The sequence below is a fragment of the Triturus cristatus genome, chromosome 1_1 (genome assembly GCF_964204655.1).
Source record: "Triturus cristatus chromosome 1_1, aTriCri1.1, whole genome shotgun sequence".
Taxonomy (NCBI): domain Eukaryota; kingdom Metazoa; phylum Chordata; class Amphibia; order Caudata; family Salamandridae; genus Triturus; species Triturus cristatus.
In genome coordinates, this window is record NC_140579.1 from 503,948,164 (window position 1) to 503,965,676 (window position 17,513).

General features: G+C 49.0%; 1 pseudogene across 1 annotated transcript in view; it reads left to right on the top strand.

Moving 5' to 3' along the window:
• LOC146870484 (CCAAT/enhancer-binding protein epsilon-like) overlaps nucleotides 1-17,513 on the top strand; it is a 73,451-nt pseudogene that overhangs the window by 53,383 nt on the left and 2,555 nt on the right. The gene's annotated exons all lie outside the window — the stretch shown is intronic.

Sequence of the window (17,513 nt, forward strand, 5' to 3'; positions counted from 1 at the left end):
CACCAGTCAGTTTGGCTAGGTATTAGGGAAAACAGATGTTGAAATGATTGTAGAACTTGTCTACATTCAGTCTGCTGATGGGCAGTGAGGTTGCCTCCAAGGGTCACTCCTTCAACTGAGCCATCTTCAGGGTTCTGAGACAACAGGTCTGGGAGAGGGTCACTCTCTTCCTCCTGTCCCTCATCTGTAGCCATGAGCAAGCCCATGTCTGCCCTGTCAACATATGCTTTTAACCTGTTAACATGGAGTACCCTGCGGGGACTCCTGGGAGTTCCTAAGTCCACCAAGTAGGTAACCTCTCCCTTCTTTTCCAGTATTGTATGGGGTCCAGACCATTTGTCTTGGAGTGCTGCTGGGGCCACTGGCTCCAACACCCATACCTTCTGTCCTGGCTGAAACTCAACCAAGACAGCCTTTTGGTCATGCCAAGCTTTCTGTAAGGCCTGGCTTGCCTCAAGGTTTTTGGATGCCTTCTCCATATACTCAGCCATCCTTGAGCGGAGACCAAGTACATAGTCCACTATGTCTTGTTTAGGCTTTTTGAGAGGTAACTCCCATCCTTCCTTCACTAAACACAGTGGGCCTCTTACAGGGTGCCCAAACAACAATTCAAAGGGGCTGTAGCCAACCCCCTTTTGTGGGACCTCTCTGTAAGCAAACAGAAGGCAGGGTAGAAGGATGTCCCATCTTCGCCTAAGCTTTTCAGGTAATCCTTTGATCATACCCTTTAGGGTCTTGTTGAATCTCTCAACAAGCCCATTGCATTGTGGGTGATAAGGGGTGGTGAACTTGTAGTTGACACCACATTCCTTCCACATAGCTGTCAAGTATCCTGACATGAAGTTGGTACCTCTGTCAGAAACTACCTCCTTAGGAAACCCCACTCTGGAGAATACTCCCAGCAGGGCCCTGGCCACAACAGGTGCTGTAGTGGTCCTAAGGGGAATTGCCTCTGGATACCTGGTGGCATGATCCACTACCACCAGTATAAATCTGTGCCCAGATGCAGTGGGAGGATCCATGGGACCCACTATGTCTATTCCCACTCTTTCAAAGGGGACCCCCACCACAGGTAGTGGTATTAGGGGGGCCTTTGTTGTGCCACCTGATTTGCCACTGGCTTGGCAGGTCACACAGGAGCGACAAAACTCCTTTGTATCTTCATTCATGTGAGGCCAGTGAAAGTGAGGGACAAGCCTGTCCCAAGTCTTGTTCTGGCCTAAGTGTCCTGCTAAAGGAATATCAGGGGCCAAGGTAAGAAGGAAGCCCCTAAATTGCAGAGGTATAACCAACCTCCTGGTAGCACCAGGCTTGGGGTCTCTAGCCTCTGAATAAAGGAGCCCTTCATCCCAATACACTTTATGGGTACCTTGAGCATTCCCAGCAGCCTCAGCAGCAGCCAGCTGTCTGAGGGGTTCAAGAGAGGGACAGGATAACTGAGCCTGCCTCAAGTCAGCCCTTGAAGGTCCCCCTGTCCCCAGAAACTCAACCTGATCAGGTTCAAGCTCTTCAGGGTCAGTTCCTTCAGGGTCCTCTAGATCAGCTTCCTGGGAAGGTTGATCATCACTCTGAGGCAGGGGGGAAGGCACAGCCTTGACCCTCCTGTTCTTCTTCTTGGTAGGTGCTTGGTCCATTGTTCCAGGATCCAAGACCTGAGGTTCAGTGAGGCACTTTTTGGCCTGTGACCTGGTCACAGCAAGGACATGTGATGATATACCTAACATCTCTGCATGAGTCCTGTACTCCACTTCTGACCATAGAGAACTCTCTAGGTCATTGCCCAACAAACATTCTACTGGGAGGTCTGCACTAACCACAACCCTTTTGAGGCCAGTTACCCCTCCCCATGAGAAGTTAACAACTGCCACACTATGTGAAGTAGTGGCATTGCTGGCATTGGTCACCAGGTAATTCTCACCTGGTATGTACTGTCCAGGGTCCACAAAGCCTGGTGTCACCATAATGACACTGGCACATGTGTCCCTGTAGGCTTGAGCCACTGTTTCATTAATTAAAGGAGTCTGTCTGTACTTGCCCAGGTTACTGGGGCTCACAGTCAGGGACAAATCGATGTCCCCTTCACAGATCAAGACTGCCTGTGTCAGGGTTCTGTCTAAGTCAGAATCTCCTTCAGTTCCCATAGTGATTCCCACTACACCCTTTGTCTGGGGACCAACACTGCTAACAGTAGTACTGGGAGCAGGTGCCTTAGGGGCAACAGTGTTGGGGGCTCCACCCTTCTTACAATCATTAGTCCAGTGAGTTGTATTCTTGCAATGATTGCACCAGGGTTTCTTTTGACCTTCTTTCTTCTTCCCTTTAGGCTGGGACCCACCCTCTTTAGCAGTAGTTTGGGGCACTGTCGAAGACTTCTGGTCTTTAGGTTTCTGATCTCCACCCTTTTGGTCTGTTTTCTTCTGATCACCCCCTTGGCCCTGGTTCTGGTTCTTATGCTTAACCCTGGTTCTGACCCATTTGTCTGCCTTCTTTCCCAATTCTTGGGGAGAGGTCAGATCAGAGTCAACCAAGTGTTGATGCAGTTGCTGGTTTTGACAGTTATTTAAAATCTGTTCTCTCATCATCAAATTGTACAATCCTGTATAATCAGATACCTTACTTCCCAGCAACCAACCCTCCAAAGCCTTAGTGGCACATTCAATGTATTCAGACCAGTCCTGAGTCTGTGTCTTCTGGGTGTCTCTGAACATTAACCTGTACTGTTCAGTGGTTAAGCCTAACCCATCAACTAGGACACTCTTCAGGGCTCTGTAATTTCTGACATCCTCCTCCCTAACAGTGAGGAGTCTGTCTCTGCCTCTTCCTTCAAAGGAGAGCCAGAGGATTGCTGCCCACTGGTCTTCAGGAACCTGCTGCACTTTGCAGGCTCTCTCAAGAGCAGTCATCCATTTGTGGATGTCGTCCCCACTTTTGTAGGGGGGCACAACCTTAGACAGGTTCCTATTATCAAAGACCCTATCTTTGTCCTTAGGGACAATGCTGCCATCAGTGGGTATAGACCCACTCTCTCTAGGTTGCCTAGCCTTGTTCAGTTTCTCTTCCATCAGGGCTACCTCTAGCTCCTGCTTCCTGATCCTCAGCTGGGCTTCCTGCATTCTGGCCTCATGTTCCCTCCTCTGAGGGGTGGTCATCCTTCTCCTGGAGTGACCTTGAGAGCCTCTAGAGGCATGAGAAGCATTAGATTCACCTGAGTGATTCCTTTGCCTCCCAGACCCCTGGTTAAGTCCACTGGGGAGATCCAATGGGATGATCCCATTGTCAGTCCCCAATAGCCTTAGTTTAGCTGGGCCAAGTATAACACTTGGCACTGGGCTAGTTCTCCCTTCATCCTCACTACTTTCTGTATCCTCCCCACTTTCCTCCTCTGTAGTATGATTCTCATCTAAGGGATGGCTATTGGAAAGGGGTACTTCAGTAGCATCTTCAGAAGGGGGGCCTCCTGTTCCTGTCCCTAAGGGGCCTAACTGGGAGGCTTTCCTGAGAGCTTTCTGATCTTCATCAGCCTGTAAAAGCTCCCTGAGTTCAGCAGAAGTAGGATTCTTGGGCTGTTTAAGGCCCCTGAAATTTGCCAACTGCCTGAGCTCATTTTGATTAAGGGTAGCAAAGATGGATGGTGCCCTCTGGGGGTCACTCTCAACAGAGATGGGTACAGTGGACCCCTCTGCCCCAGCCATTGCTCTTAAGTGTGGGTGGATGTGTTGCAATCTACCTACACTTGGGTTTACCTACTAAACCTATCTAGTAGTTGTAGTCAGGGTGTGCTACTCCCTTTGCTCTACAACAACTAAGTTCAGTAGAACTTATGTATATCTAATCTTGTTTTATATGTACCTACAGGTACCTATGTGATCTTTCAATTGGTAACCAAGAGATTACAATGGTAAAACACAGCAAGCTCAAATCCAACCGCTGCTCACCAATGTGAGAAGTTGGCCTGGTATATGATGTTCACTAGTTAAAGTGACCACCTTGTACCATGCCAAGCAACCCTTATGGTGTGGTTGTAAGTCAACCTTTTCGGACTAGCTGCCCTAGTGGTAGCGTAGGCTAAGCAGTCTTTGAGGCTAAACTCGTGAAGCGTGTTAAGCCAGCTGTTTTACCAAATGCAACCCCCTTTTATACCAATGAAAGGACACCACACAGATATATATTCAAAATATATATGTATTTATTTCTCAAAGTAACCCCTAGTCTCTTTATGAGCACAGGAGCACAAATCGTCAAACAAGATTACAGTAGAATACACAGAAGTTGCACTTTATATGGATAGGCCCTGGTGGCCGCTCAAACCATATACTAAAATAGTGGTATAAGTACCACGAACAGAAAAGGGAAAAGGCCTAGGGCCTCTAGAATCGCTGGGCCTACAAGGAGCTAACTTCAGTTAGTGACCAGGAGGTCCACGGGGTGCGTGTGCAGAGCAAATAGTCACACGCGTGCTCCCATAGGTTTTCAATGGGTGCGTAAAAGTTACAAAGTTACTGCAAAAAGGATCTTCCGGATGGACTATGACCTTAAGATTGGAAACACAGACACTAGAGATGTTACTCTACACTTGGGCACCGGAGTGCCAGCTTTACCTCACCCACAGGAAGCGGGTGCATAGGTGTCGAAGTGCGTCGGGTTTCTTCTATCGGGTCAATGGAGCCTGTGGACAAAGATGCTGCAGGCGGTCGGTCCGGAAGGGATGCGGTGGATCCAGGAGTGGATCGGAGTTGTAGAAGACCTGTAAGCAGAGGGGACAGTGTTCACAGTCACTAGCCAGTGACCAGCGTGGCACCAGGTGGGTACCAGGCGATGTCGGGTGCAAACAGGAAGAAAGGTGTAGCTTGTCTCTGCAGCCACGTGGTCCCTGGAGGTTGACGACGTCCAGGAGTCGGTTCACGAGCTGTCCCACGCAGGCTCTCGCTGTCGGCGGTGTCGGCGACTTGATCGAAGCAAACAAGCCTTGGCAAAAGCAATTGTTGTGGAGAACAAGATAAGCTGATGGTTCTGACTAGCAAGGTCAGAGGGATTGCTCCTTTGGAGGAGAGCAAGGGCCAGTCTGGAGCAACCAGACCAGCAGTGTAGTTCTTGAAGTTCGTCGCCAAGATGGCTACTAGCCAGCGGGCCAGCAACCGGTTAGGCGCGTCGAGTGGCAAAATGCAGAAGGACCCCACGCAGATCGTGGAGATGCTGGAGGGCTCACCTTTGGTGCAGATGCTGCTCGAGGGTTGGGCTTCTCAGATCCCAAAGCACAACTTGGAGGGAGCCTCGGTTGTTGCACTTGCAGCTTGTCGTGGTCCTTTCAAGATGGCTGGCTCCACGTGTCTCGTTGCCTCCACTGGTCTCTCTTTTTCAGGGACATTGGATCGGGCGGTGAGAGGTCTGGAGGTCCAGGTCTTGTCAGTCTCTGGGCTCGGGCTCCGGCGAGAGGCGGCGGCAAAGCAGACGTTGATTCGCTGGATGGTGCTTGCGTTAGCAAGGTGGTCACTCCCTGACCACAGGGGAGATTTCCTTCAGTCTTCTGTGCAGCAGAATGTCGAAGTTCCCGTCTTCTTCTTAGTTTCAAGTTGATTCCAGGATGTCTGAAGTCTTAGGACACAGCTCCTACCTTTAAGCGAATTCTAGGGGCCGGACTACCTGCTAGGTCCCTCCCTATGGGTGGGACCAGGAAGGGGGGTGGTTACACCCCCAATCCTTTGTCCAGCTCGCCCCAGGCCCGGGACTGGTGTGCCCCAGGACCGGATTGAACTGGCATATGCACCGAGGCTCCTTGTGAGCCACAGGCATGTCTGGTTTCTTTCAAGCCCTACCTGACCAATACACAAAATCCTGTCTGGGGTGGTGCATGCACCTCCCCTGGCAGGAAACCCTTTGTCCACACCTCCCAAGCTGGAAGGACTCCCAGCAGCAGGAGGGCAGACTTGTGTCTGTGGTGGCAGCATCCATTTTGTGGAGCTGAGGCTATGTCTGATTTTACCCGGGTTTCAGGTACTGTACATGTCCTGTCCCTCTAGAAGGGTGGAATGCTAACCCCGTCGCCAGAATTGGCGAGGGGTTAGTATTCCAATTCGTATGACACCTTACTCGACATGTTTTGATAAAGCCAAACCAAAGATAGCATTTAAACGCGAGGTTCATAATGCACTTAAGAGTATATGGTATGACGATATCTGGAAACAGTAGAAGGAAGTTGTTCCGACCACTGCAGACAGGCTCAGCTCATGCCAGAGCACCATCTCACATGGAACCAAGCACTCTGCCTCCAGGATTGTTAAGGCCTGCCATAGGAGTGACTTATAGGTTAACATGTGTCCCCTTTAAGGTTAGGTATAGGTATACTACACCTAAGTAAGAGGTGGTTACACCAACTTACCCCAGCTGAGTGATCAGCCAGTTGTGTCAAATTTGTTAGGCCAAGCCTGGGGTGGCATAATACATGCTTCAGCCCCTGGCAGGCCTTAGATACACCAATGCCCTGGGTACCTAGTGTACACTGGTACAGGGGCTCACAGGGTGATCTACTTCCAATTGGTTATACACCTAGGGTGCATAGTGTCAATTTAGTTAGAGAGAACAGCAGGCTGGGGGTCTGATTAGCAGGCCCACAGCCTCAATATGTCAAAAACCAGTGAAGCAAAAAGCAAAAATTTGGGGTGACCATAGGATAGCAGACCCTACTCTCCTACACCGGGCAAGACTGAACTAGTCTTGCCAGGGAAGAGTGAGATTTCCTGGGGCCCACACTACTGGCCGATAGAACTAGGATCCCCCCCCACTCCCTCCCCCTCTGTGAAAAGCCTTGAGGTCACCATAAATGCAGATCTCTCGCTCAGAGGACAAGTGGGGGCAGTGGTCTCTACCTGTTTTCTTCGACTGCGGAAAATCAGGAGGATCGCCCACATGCTGACCCACTCAGCCCTCTTACAGGTCATGATAGCCCTGGTACTCTCTCGTCTCGACTTCTCCAATTCTATTTACCTCGGCCTGCCACTGTTCTTACTCAAACGCCTCCAAATGGTACAGAACCAGCCTGCGAGACTAATCCACAAACAACCTAGATTGCAATCTGCCAGACCCTTGCTATCCAAACTTCACTAGCTACCTATTGCCCAACGCGCAGCTTTCAAGACAGGGTGCTTAATTTTTAAGGCCCTGCACTGCAGAAGCCCCAAATTCATCAGCTGCATGATTGTAAGGCATGCCCGATCCGCAACCTGCGGTCTGCCCATCTTCAGCTACTGACTACCCCTGCCATCAAACTCAAACGCCAGGGAGGGTGTAGGTTTTCCTACCTTGCCCCTAAATTCTGGAACGCTCTTCCACTAGCAATCAGGATGCGTGACAACCTGTTGGGGTTCAGAAAGGCGCTTAAGACTTGGTTGTTAGAGCAAGCCCACGCATAATCCGCCTCCGTCTTGACACTGCCCAAGATCAGCGCCATGAAACCTCCTGGTGACCGTGCGCTTTAGAAATTCCTGCTAACATAACATAACATTAACGCAGCGCGGCGCAGCCAAATGACTTGCGGCCCGCACTGCATTAATTCCTTGTAAATATGGCCCTATGTACATAGATATGGGGCAAAGTGGGGACTGTGCAAGGCACCCCCCTGGCAGCCCTGGAATGCTTCCTACAGCTTCTTGACCTTTGTTGTCCTTCAAGGGACCTTGGTCAGTTTCAGCCAGGTGGGAAGAGAAGGCCAAATGGCTTGTTGGTCAGCTCACTTCTTCATGGCATCATTGACAGAGATTCAGTTAGTTGGGCCTTGTTCTGGTCTTCCTGGTCAGTGCGTTGTCTTTGGTCTTTGCCCCAGCAGTTCAGCGACCTCTTCTCATGGCCTCAGCAGCAGATCTCTGCAGTTCCTACTGTTTGGCTGCAGCCTTCAGAGGACGCCAGGATCATGCAGGGTTTTGTTTCTGGTAAACAATCTTTCTTAACTAGTATGTAGTCTCTTTCTTGACGTTCACTCAAATACAAAACACTGGCCTAAGGGAGGCTATAATTTATACAAATTTGTGGGCACCCGACAAGAAGTCATGGTCTAAAATCGCGCCTTCTTTAATATTTGAAAGTTCTAGCCAACCATAGTTGAGACATTTTTGCTGGCTAGCTTTCCGAGGCTTCTTCAATAAAAGGGGGCCATGGAGCGACAGAGAATGGTCGCTGGATGTACATTTGGGCCAGACTCCAGGTCGCCATGGGAAATTCAGAAGAGTTTAGAAAGTCATTTTTGACTTCCAAATGCACGCTAATGCCGTAGCAAAGGCAGATTGTGTACTTTATCCCGACTCTCAGACTCGCCTGCTTACCTGACTATTCACACGCTCACTCTTTTGGCAGAACACTCACACACATTCACTCATTCAGCCCCTCACTCTTTGTGACGTTGGTCTCCTCAGCCTGTGAGTGATCAATAACAATAGAAGTGCATCAGCTTTGGCAATGTCAGGTACATGTATTGGTAGTTCTAGAAGTCGTATTAATAGTCTGTATGTTCATTTATATTTTAACAATTTATAAGGTGCACATATAAGCATTACATAAAACACGACAGAACAGAAACAGACACATATTTGACAAAACACAAACAATACAATTTAAATTATGTCCAGATAAATACAAGAAAAGCACAAATTACAGTAGGTTAAGAAATGTGTCCCAAAGAAAAAATTTTTTTTACAATGTGAAAGTGTTGCTAGATAATCGACTCTAGTGGTAAGGCATTCCATAATTTTACTCTTTAAACATTTAGCATTTTTCTACCATTTTTTTTGCTGCCAAAAACCTGCATTTCCACTTTGAGACAATCATCCTATGGTCAGGGGCAGAACGTAAATCCATATGCTGTTTAAAATGAAAACAGTTTGTCAGCTATAGGGGCTGACTATACTTCCAAAGATAAACCAGTTCTGTTTATTTGCATTGTGTCCTTGACTTGCAACTAACCAAAAGACCTCCGGTAAACAGGCATGTGACCTGATTTGTGTAAGCTACACAATTCATATCGCACGATTCTGCACAGCTTGCAGTTTAAAGACATTAGACCGGGACATGTTCTGGAAATGGCTGAGCAATACACTAGTCTACAGAAGAGCAGTATCTGAATGAATGTAATCAGATGATGGGTGCTTAGCACGGAGGTTCATTTTGTCAAATGATATCAGTGCTAATATACAGTTTTTAGAACAGGCGAAAATGTGATCCTTAACTGACAAAATGCATCAAACGAAATCCCCAGTGTCTTCACACACGAGCATGGTTGTGGCATCACCAAACTCAAGAGGCCACGATTCTATGGACCTCGTTTACTGCAAATTGACGCAGCACGGCGCTGCAAGCCATTTTACTGTGCCAAGCTGCGCCATTTTAAAACCAAAGGGATGCGTCATATTAACAACAATACAACGGATCCATGTGCTTTCCCCGGTGCTGGCGCACAATTGACTGCCATGCGCCAGAACAGGCACCTTTGCACGATGGTGCAAGTGTGCCTGCGTTGCAGGGAGGATTGGGTTTTTTGCAGGAAGGGGCACCTTCCTGCAATAAAACACAAATAGATGGCATTTTCCACTTTCTTTACATGCTGTAGAATGCATCACACTGAGGAACTAATTTACAAGCTCATTGTGACGCCAGTGTGTCACTGTTTTAGACACACCGGCGGCGCAGTGTGCCTGCCCATATTTACAAGGGAACGTAAAGACTTTTCATCGCCTTGTAAATATGGGCTCCTTTCATGCATTACTCTGCGTGAAAGGGGCGTTCCATGGGTGTTCCCACGTAACATCCCTGGAACCTGACACATTTCCAGATTTACAAAGTTTTGTTAACCCAAGGGGAGGCGGGAGAGTGACGCAAAGTGCAGAAATACTTTTATTTCTCCTAGTTTTTTCCTCATTTTATGTGTGCTGCATTTTGTAGCACACATAGAAAGAAGAAAATGCCACCCATGATTGTTTTTGCGCAGGAAGGAACAAAAACAATAATTGATGGCATTTTAATGTCTACGATTCCTCTGAAAAACCTGATCACAGCTCATAGCAGTGATCTCTTGGAGATGTTCGTGGATGTCATGCAGATACTACATCCCACCACCGCACACAACAAATCCCCCGCAGATGCTGGAGCGAAATCACCACAGACCAGCTCCACTCATCGCTGAACCAGAACACGCCAGCCGACACCGCCGACACCAACGACGCAGCCCACAACCTCGCACAGTGGATCACCAACTGCTCCGACGACCTCGCACCACTGACGAACCCCCCAGGCATGACCGGCAACAGGAAAACTTCATGGTTCACAAACGCCCTCAGAGAATCAAAGAAATCCTGCCGAACCCTCGAAAAAACCTGGCGCCACGAAGAAACCACAGAAAACCGGACAGCCCTCAAGACCGCCACCCGCGAACACCACCAGCTGATCCGCACCACTAAAAAACATCATTCAAAGAGCGACTAGACAACAACACCCACAACAGCAAAGAACTCTTCAACATCGTCAAAGAGCTCTCCAACCCCAGCGCCAGCAACAACGACATCACACCGTCACAAGAACTCTGCAACTCCCTCGCCACGTTCTTCCACCGAAAGATCGCAGATATACACAACAGCTTCGGACCCCAGACTCCGCCTCCAGTCACCAAACCAGCGACCCCCACCACCACCCTCAACGCCTGGACCCCCACCAGCACTGAAGACACCACCAACGTCATGAACTCATCCACTCCAGCTCCCCCTCGGACCCTTGCCCCCATCATATCTTCAACAAAGCCGACACCATCATCGCACCCCATCTCCGGAACGTCATAAACATCTCATTCACGTCAGCAACCTTCCCCGAAAGCTGGAAGCACGCAGAAATCAACGCCCTTCTGAAGAAACCCACAGCGGACCCCAAAGACCTCAAGAACTTCCGCCCCATCTATCTTCTTCCTTTCCCGGCCAAAGTAATCGAGAAGACCGTCAATAAACAGCTGACTACTTTCCTCGAGGCAAACAACTCGCTCAACCCATCCCAGTCCGGATTCCGAGCCAACCACAGCACCGAGACTGCCCTCATCGCAGCCACCGACGACATCAGGACCCTGAAGGACAACGGAGAAACAACCGCCCTCATCCTCCTGAACCTCTCGGCAGCCTTCGATAACGTATGCCATCGCACCCTAATAACCCGCCTCTTCAGCACTGGGATCCAAGGAAAGGCCCTGGACTGGATCCCCTCTTTCCTCTCCAACAGAACCCAGAGAGTCCGCCTCCCTCCCTTCCGCTCGAAGGCCACCGAGATCATCTGCGGCGTACCCCAAGGCTCCTCGCTCAGCCCAACCCTCTTCAATATCTACATGAGCCCCCTCGCCACCATCGCACGCCAGCACAACATCAACATCATCTCCTACGCCGACGACACACAGCTGATACTCTCCCTCACGAAAGACCCAGCCACCGCCAAAACCACCCTACAGGAAGGAATGAAAGACGTCGCAGAATGGATGAAGCTCAGCCGCCTGAAGTTGAACTCAGACAAAACAGAGGTCCTCATCCTCGGACAATCCACATCCGCCTGGGACGACTCCTGGTGGCCCTCAGCTCTGGGCTCTGCGCCGACACCCTCGGACCACGCACGCAACCTAGGATTCATCCTGGACTCCTCCCTCACGATGACCAAGCAAGTCAACGCTGTCTCGTCATCATGTTTCAACACCCTGCGCATGCTCCGAAAGATCTTCCGGTGGATCCCCACCGAAAACCAGAAAGACGGTCACCCAGGCCCTCGTCACCAGCCGTCTGGACTACGGAAACGCCCTATACGCAGGAACCACCGCCAAACTTCAGAAACGACTACAACGCATACAGAACGCCTCCGCACGACTCATCCTCGGCATCCCTCGCCACAGCCACATATCCGCCCACCTGAAAAACCTGCACTGGCTCCCCATCAACAAGAGGATCACGTTCAGGCTCCTCACCCACACACACAAAGCGCTCCACGACATGGGCCCCGAATACCTCAACAACCGCCTCTCGTTCTACACTCCCACCCGCCAGCTCCGCTCAGCCAGCCTCGCCCTCGCCACCGTCCCACGGATTCGAAGAACCACCGCCGGAGGAAGATCGTTCTCCTATCTGGCAGCCAAAACATGGAACTCCCTCCCCGCACACCTACGTATGACCCAGGACCATCTCACCTTCAGACAACACCTCAAGACCTGGCTCTTCGAGCAGTAGCAGCACCCCCCCCCCCCTTTTTCAGGCCTTGAGACCCTCACGGGTGAGTAGCGCGCTATATAAATGTTTTGATTGATTGATTGATTGATTGATACTTGTTGATCTATATGTAGAATGTCCTTCTGTTTGTGATGCAATGACCTCCTTTAAAAGGATTACGAAATGGATGAACCTAACTGAATCAACGCTGTTTTCAGGTGTCCCTTATTGCAAAAAAGAGGATGTGGCCTAACGGCTAGGGCGGTTGACCTCGAATCTGGGGAACCAGGTTCGAGTTTCAGCATCGGCGCTCAACATCCTGTGATTCTGGGCCAATTTGCTTGTGCCTAACAAAAATGAATGTGTCTGTCTGGAACGCAACTGGTGCTCATGTAAAGTGCTCTGATACCTGATACCTTTGGGTCGAGTTTGCGCTATATAAAACTCTAGAAAAAAAAATCCTCCCTGCAGCACAGGCACCCTTGCACCATGGTGCAAAGGTTCCCTTGATGGTGCATGGCAGCCAATTGTGTACAGCGCAGGGGAAAGCACATGGATATGTCATATTAGTGTTAATACAATGCATCTCTGTGCTTCTAAAATGACGCCGCTCAGTGCAGAAAAATTGCTTGCTGCATCATGCTACATCATTTTATAGTAAATGAGGCCCATAGAAAAAGGAAAAAATGAGGAGAAATAAAAGTATTTCTCCTTGTTACACCACTCCTACGCCTACCCTGGGGAGGCGTAGGATTCTGACACATTCCCAGGTTTATAAAACTTTGTAAATCTGGGAATGTCAGGTTCCATGGATATTGCGTAGGAACACCCACAGCAACACCCATGGAACGCACATTTCATGCAGAGTGATGCGAGAAAAGGGCCCAAAGTTACAAGGCCATAAGAATTCATGCAGGGTGACTTTACGAGGCCTTGTCAATATGGTCAGGCACACTGCGCTACTGGTGTGTCTAAAAAAGTGATGCACTGGCGGCTCAATCGGCTTGTAAATGAGTCCACCAGTTTAAGTGTTTGTTAGCATGAAAACAGCATTGATTCAGGTCCCTCCATTTCGTGATCCTTTTAAAGGAGGTAATTGCATCACAAACAGAAGGGCATTCTGCATGTAGATCAACACGTATCTGCAGGTCATTCAAGCTCATCTCCAAGAGATCAATGCTATGAGCTGTGTTCAGGTTTATCAGATGAATCGTAGACATGAAATTACATAGTGCAGGGGTCACTGCAAGATAGAGCTGCTACTAATACCTGTAGTTGTACCAGTCGTTGAGGTACAAGTAGTGGTTATAGTACTATTGGTATTAGCACCAGTAGCGATATTAGTAGTGAAATTGGTTTCAGTACTGGTATCTGTAGTAGTAGTGTCGAAGAGGTAGTGATAGTCTCAAGACTAGTAACACTAATAGCAAAAACACTGTTAGAAGCACTTGGTATGTATGCACAGCTACTAGTTGTCGTATTGTGTTTTGTTATTTCTATAATTGTTCTGCCATTCACCAGCCTCTTTGCACGCAGTCAGGGGATTCTCCTAGACTCGGCGCTGGCTGGAGGGCTCAGGCTCAGGTCAGTGAGGCACACAGGCGACCAGAAGACCTAATGTGTCCCTGAGGCAGTGAGTGATTGCAGCAGATGCACCTGAAGGGGAAGGGGCGAGAGGCAAATTGAAGTTCGGACCTGGGGTAGAGCAGGAGGGAGCCTGAGGTGAGGCGGGCTGGTAGCCGAGAGGGAAGGGGTAAGTAGAGGAGGGCAAACATGCCACTGCGCTGCCCTTGCTCTTACCTGAGTCTGGCCGGCCCTGAAGGGAGTTGTGGAGGTTCCCTGCTCCTCCCTATCTTCGAACTCCTCCTCACCGGGCAACTGGAGTGTGGCATACGAGGGAGCCCTCTTTCCAGAAATCCATTGGGGCAGGTGGGACTGGAGCAGGTACCCCCCCAGCTCTGTCTCAGAAAAATGTGAGGAAACAGTAACCCCATCTAAGAGCGTGACCAGAACCTTTGCGCCAGCTCCAGGGGGGACTGCTCCTTCACCTTGCATGCAGGCTACAAATAGCAAAGGCGGCTGAAGCTGTGGACCCATAACCGTCCCGCCCAATTAAATGTCGACCGATGTAGCAAGTGCCACCTGGCATTATGGCTACTCATGATCCTATTGAGGGACACAGGACAGGGATGTCACTTTCATGGTGGGAAGCGGGGCGGTACAACTACACCACTGAACACACTGTCACTGACAACAGGTTGAGGTACGACCCGGGCAATGTGCCAGGCCGTCCCTCCCTCGAGGGATATGGGTTGGTGAGTCTGGAGCCTTAGGGCCGAAACTACTGATCAGCCAATGGGAAGGTTTAGGTCCAGCCACCAATCCCACCAACCATGGACAATACTACCCCTTCTATGAAATAGCCAGGGGCCGATAGTTGCGGTCTGAAAGACATGGATAAACTAGATCCAGTAAATGGAAGTGAATGTGATTATAAATAGATATGATTGGAGTCGATATGGGGTTGTTGCGAATGGACTAGAGGAAGTTGGCGGGCAGAGTGACCCAGGTGGAACAGACCTGAAGGAACTGCAAAATCGGACACTAGAGGTGAGTCGCTAGGTGCAGGACCTCACAGACTAGGTGAGGTTCATGGAAAGAAGGACTGAAATGGCAGACAGTAATCCAAAACAAAACAACATCTGGATAGTGGGCCTCCCCAAGTGTACCGAAAGCAACAACATGGTTGAATACCTTGAGAACTGGATGCTTGGATTATTTGTTCCACAAAACTGTTATTTTTTTCTTCATAGAAAGGGCTGTTTGGCCTCTGACACACAGCATTGCTCCAGGGACTGCACCTAGGCTCATAGTGGTCAAACTGTTGCATTTCAAAGACAGGGACACCATACTGCAGCTGTACTTCACAGTGAAAAATCAAAAATTGCTAATGTTTCCAGTCTACATTATATATGTAAAACATCATAGAGCATCGTTTCTGAGGGTGAAACGGAAACACTGTGAAATGAGATTGAATATGGTTTGCTGTTTTTGGCCAAACTGAAAATAATGACGGATCAAAAGCATTACTTCTTACCTGAAGAAGAGTGGGATTGAGTTAAAAGCAAGGTGCTCGCCTATAGTCGATGCCTCCATGAGTTGGGAGTCCAGGCGAGGCAGACATAAACTTAAGAAGAAGAATCAGAAGCATGGCACCCGACTGTCCCAACTAACAACCCGATCTGAAACCGCAAGCAGAGGAAAACAAAAAGGAGGTACTCTTGGTAGAGGCCACCTTTCGTGACCGGGTCAGCTAGAGTAATCGAGCTGCGACAAGTGCGACAACATGTAGACCATACTAAGCATGGACATAGGGGAGTTGCCTAAGGAGAAGCTGAGATCAACAGATGATCATATTTAAATTGCACAGATGAAGTCTGTCTGCTGGGTATTTCCGCAGTCCTGATTGTGGGTGCGGGCTACATAGACAGCTGCCAGAACAGGGTACGGCTGTATCATGTAAGTAACAAACCACTGATGGAACCTGGGACCTGGCGACCCCCCCCCCCCCCCCCCCCCCCGGGGGGGTGGTAGATGAGCATGTGCAATTTCTGGTGGGCTCAACCATCTGTGTACACCACACAGTATTCAAAGCATACGTACCTAGTTACTATTAGTGGTCCATACTAGATATCAAAGATCAACACTAGGGTGTTTCCAGGCAGGCTTTTTTTTTACCAGCATCTGCCTAGCACCCTCCATAATTGACAATATGAACCCTTATTCAATATTTGGAAAGGGGTCCATTAAAAGCCCGGTCCAGGGTGGGAGTTTCAAGTTGGGACATTTCGGGTTCAGTTCCTAAGGCATGGATGAAGAGAAGCAGTAAGAAGGAGAGCACAATCTGCGGGCAAGGCACAGCAAGTCAACTTCTAGACAGAGGTGGCAATCTCACTTATAGGGGGCATGGTTCACTATGGGCCAAGGGGATGTCCATGCTCGCCCACATGCGCATAACATTACTCTACTCCAATGGACAGGCCAACACACTAGAACTGTCTAACCTGGAATGCCCGAAAGAAGGGCAAGAGGTGAGGAATTCCTATTGCCTTACTGCAGGAAGCTCATCTGATAGTGATAGAGGAGTAGTAACTGCAGTGCAAGTGGATAGGTCAGTTGTTTTATATGTCTTACTCTGAGTATGCGGGGGTATTGATCTATATCTGATCCGACGTTCCCTTCAAGGAAACAGACCACCAGATAGATGCTGAGGGGGCGTCTGTTTGTGTTTGGCCATCTCAACAACAGGAAGCTCCAACGCTTGTCTTTGCATGTAGAAAGCCTGTCTGAGCGGGGTTAGGGAGGTACAATCACCCCACTCCTGACTACAGAGCCGCTAAAACATCAACTGATAGGAGGCGACTTTAATTGTGTTATGAACGTCAATGTACATTTATCACCCCCTTGTTGCACGATGCTGTTGGGCTGCGGCCTAAGAAAATGTCTGCCTGTGTGGGTAATTGGGGCCTGTCACAGCATGTGGAGGGCGTACACCCCATGAACCACAAGTACTGTCACTGTTCCCCGATTCTAAACTTTCATACTTGCATATACATATTTTTTTGTGACCATGCACCTCCAGGGTTACATTCACAGAACAGAATATCTAGAGAGAAGACTATCTGATCATAACCCTTTCATGCTAGTGTTACAGAGGGGCAGACTATCCACTAGGATTCCGAACTGGCAGCTGCAACCACAGGTACAGGAAGATTCAGTATATAAGAGTACTGCGGTGGAAGAAATAAACCATTATTTCAGGGACAATGAAAGCTTCACATGGGATATCTCAAATTACTGGGATGCCTTCAAGGTTTATATAATGGGGATCTGCATTAAAAGCAGCTGAAAGTGCAGGCCATGCTACATGACAAGCTGGGCAGGATAGAGGATGGTTTACCCCAATTAGAGGGCAAAGCCATGAGCTCCAAACAAAAACAACAGGAATTGACATGCAAAAGACAGACAAACAGTGAGCAAGGAAGGGCCTCTAAACATCTATAGGATGGGAGCACACTAACTTTCTGGTGTAAAATAACATACAACCTTTCACTTTTGCATAATTTCTGCTTTAATGGATCCGGAGACTGCACTTCCTTCCCTCTGCCGTCACTTCCTGTGGTTGTGGTTGAAAGACATTCCACGGAATAGAGAACTGTTAAAAACAATGCTCATAATAAAAGTAAAAAAACAAACATAGAGAAATAGAGTTTTTGAAAGGAAAATTTAGTAGATGGTAAAGAATTA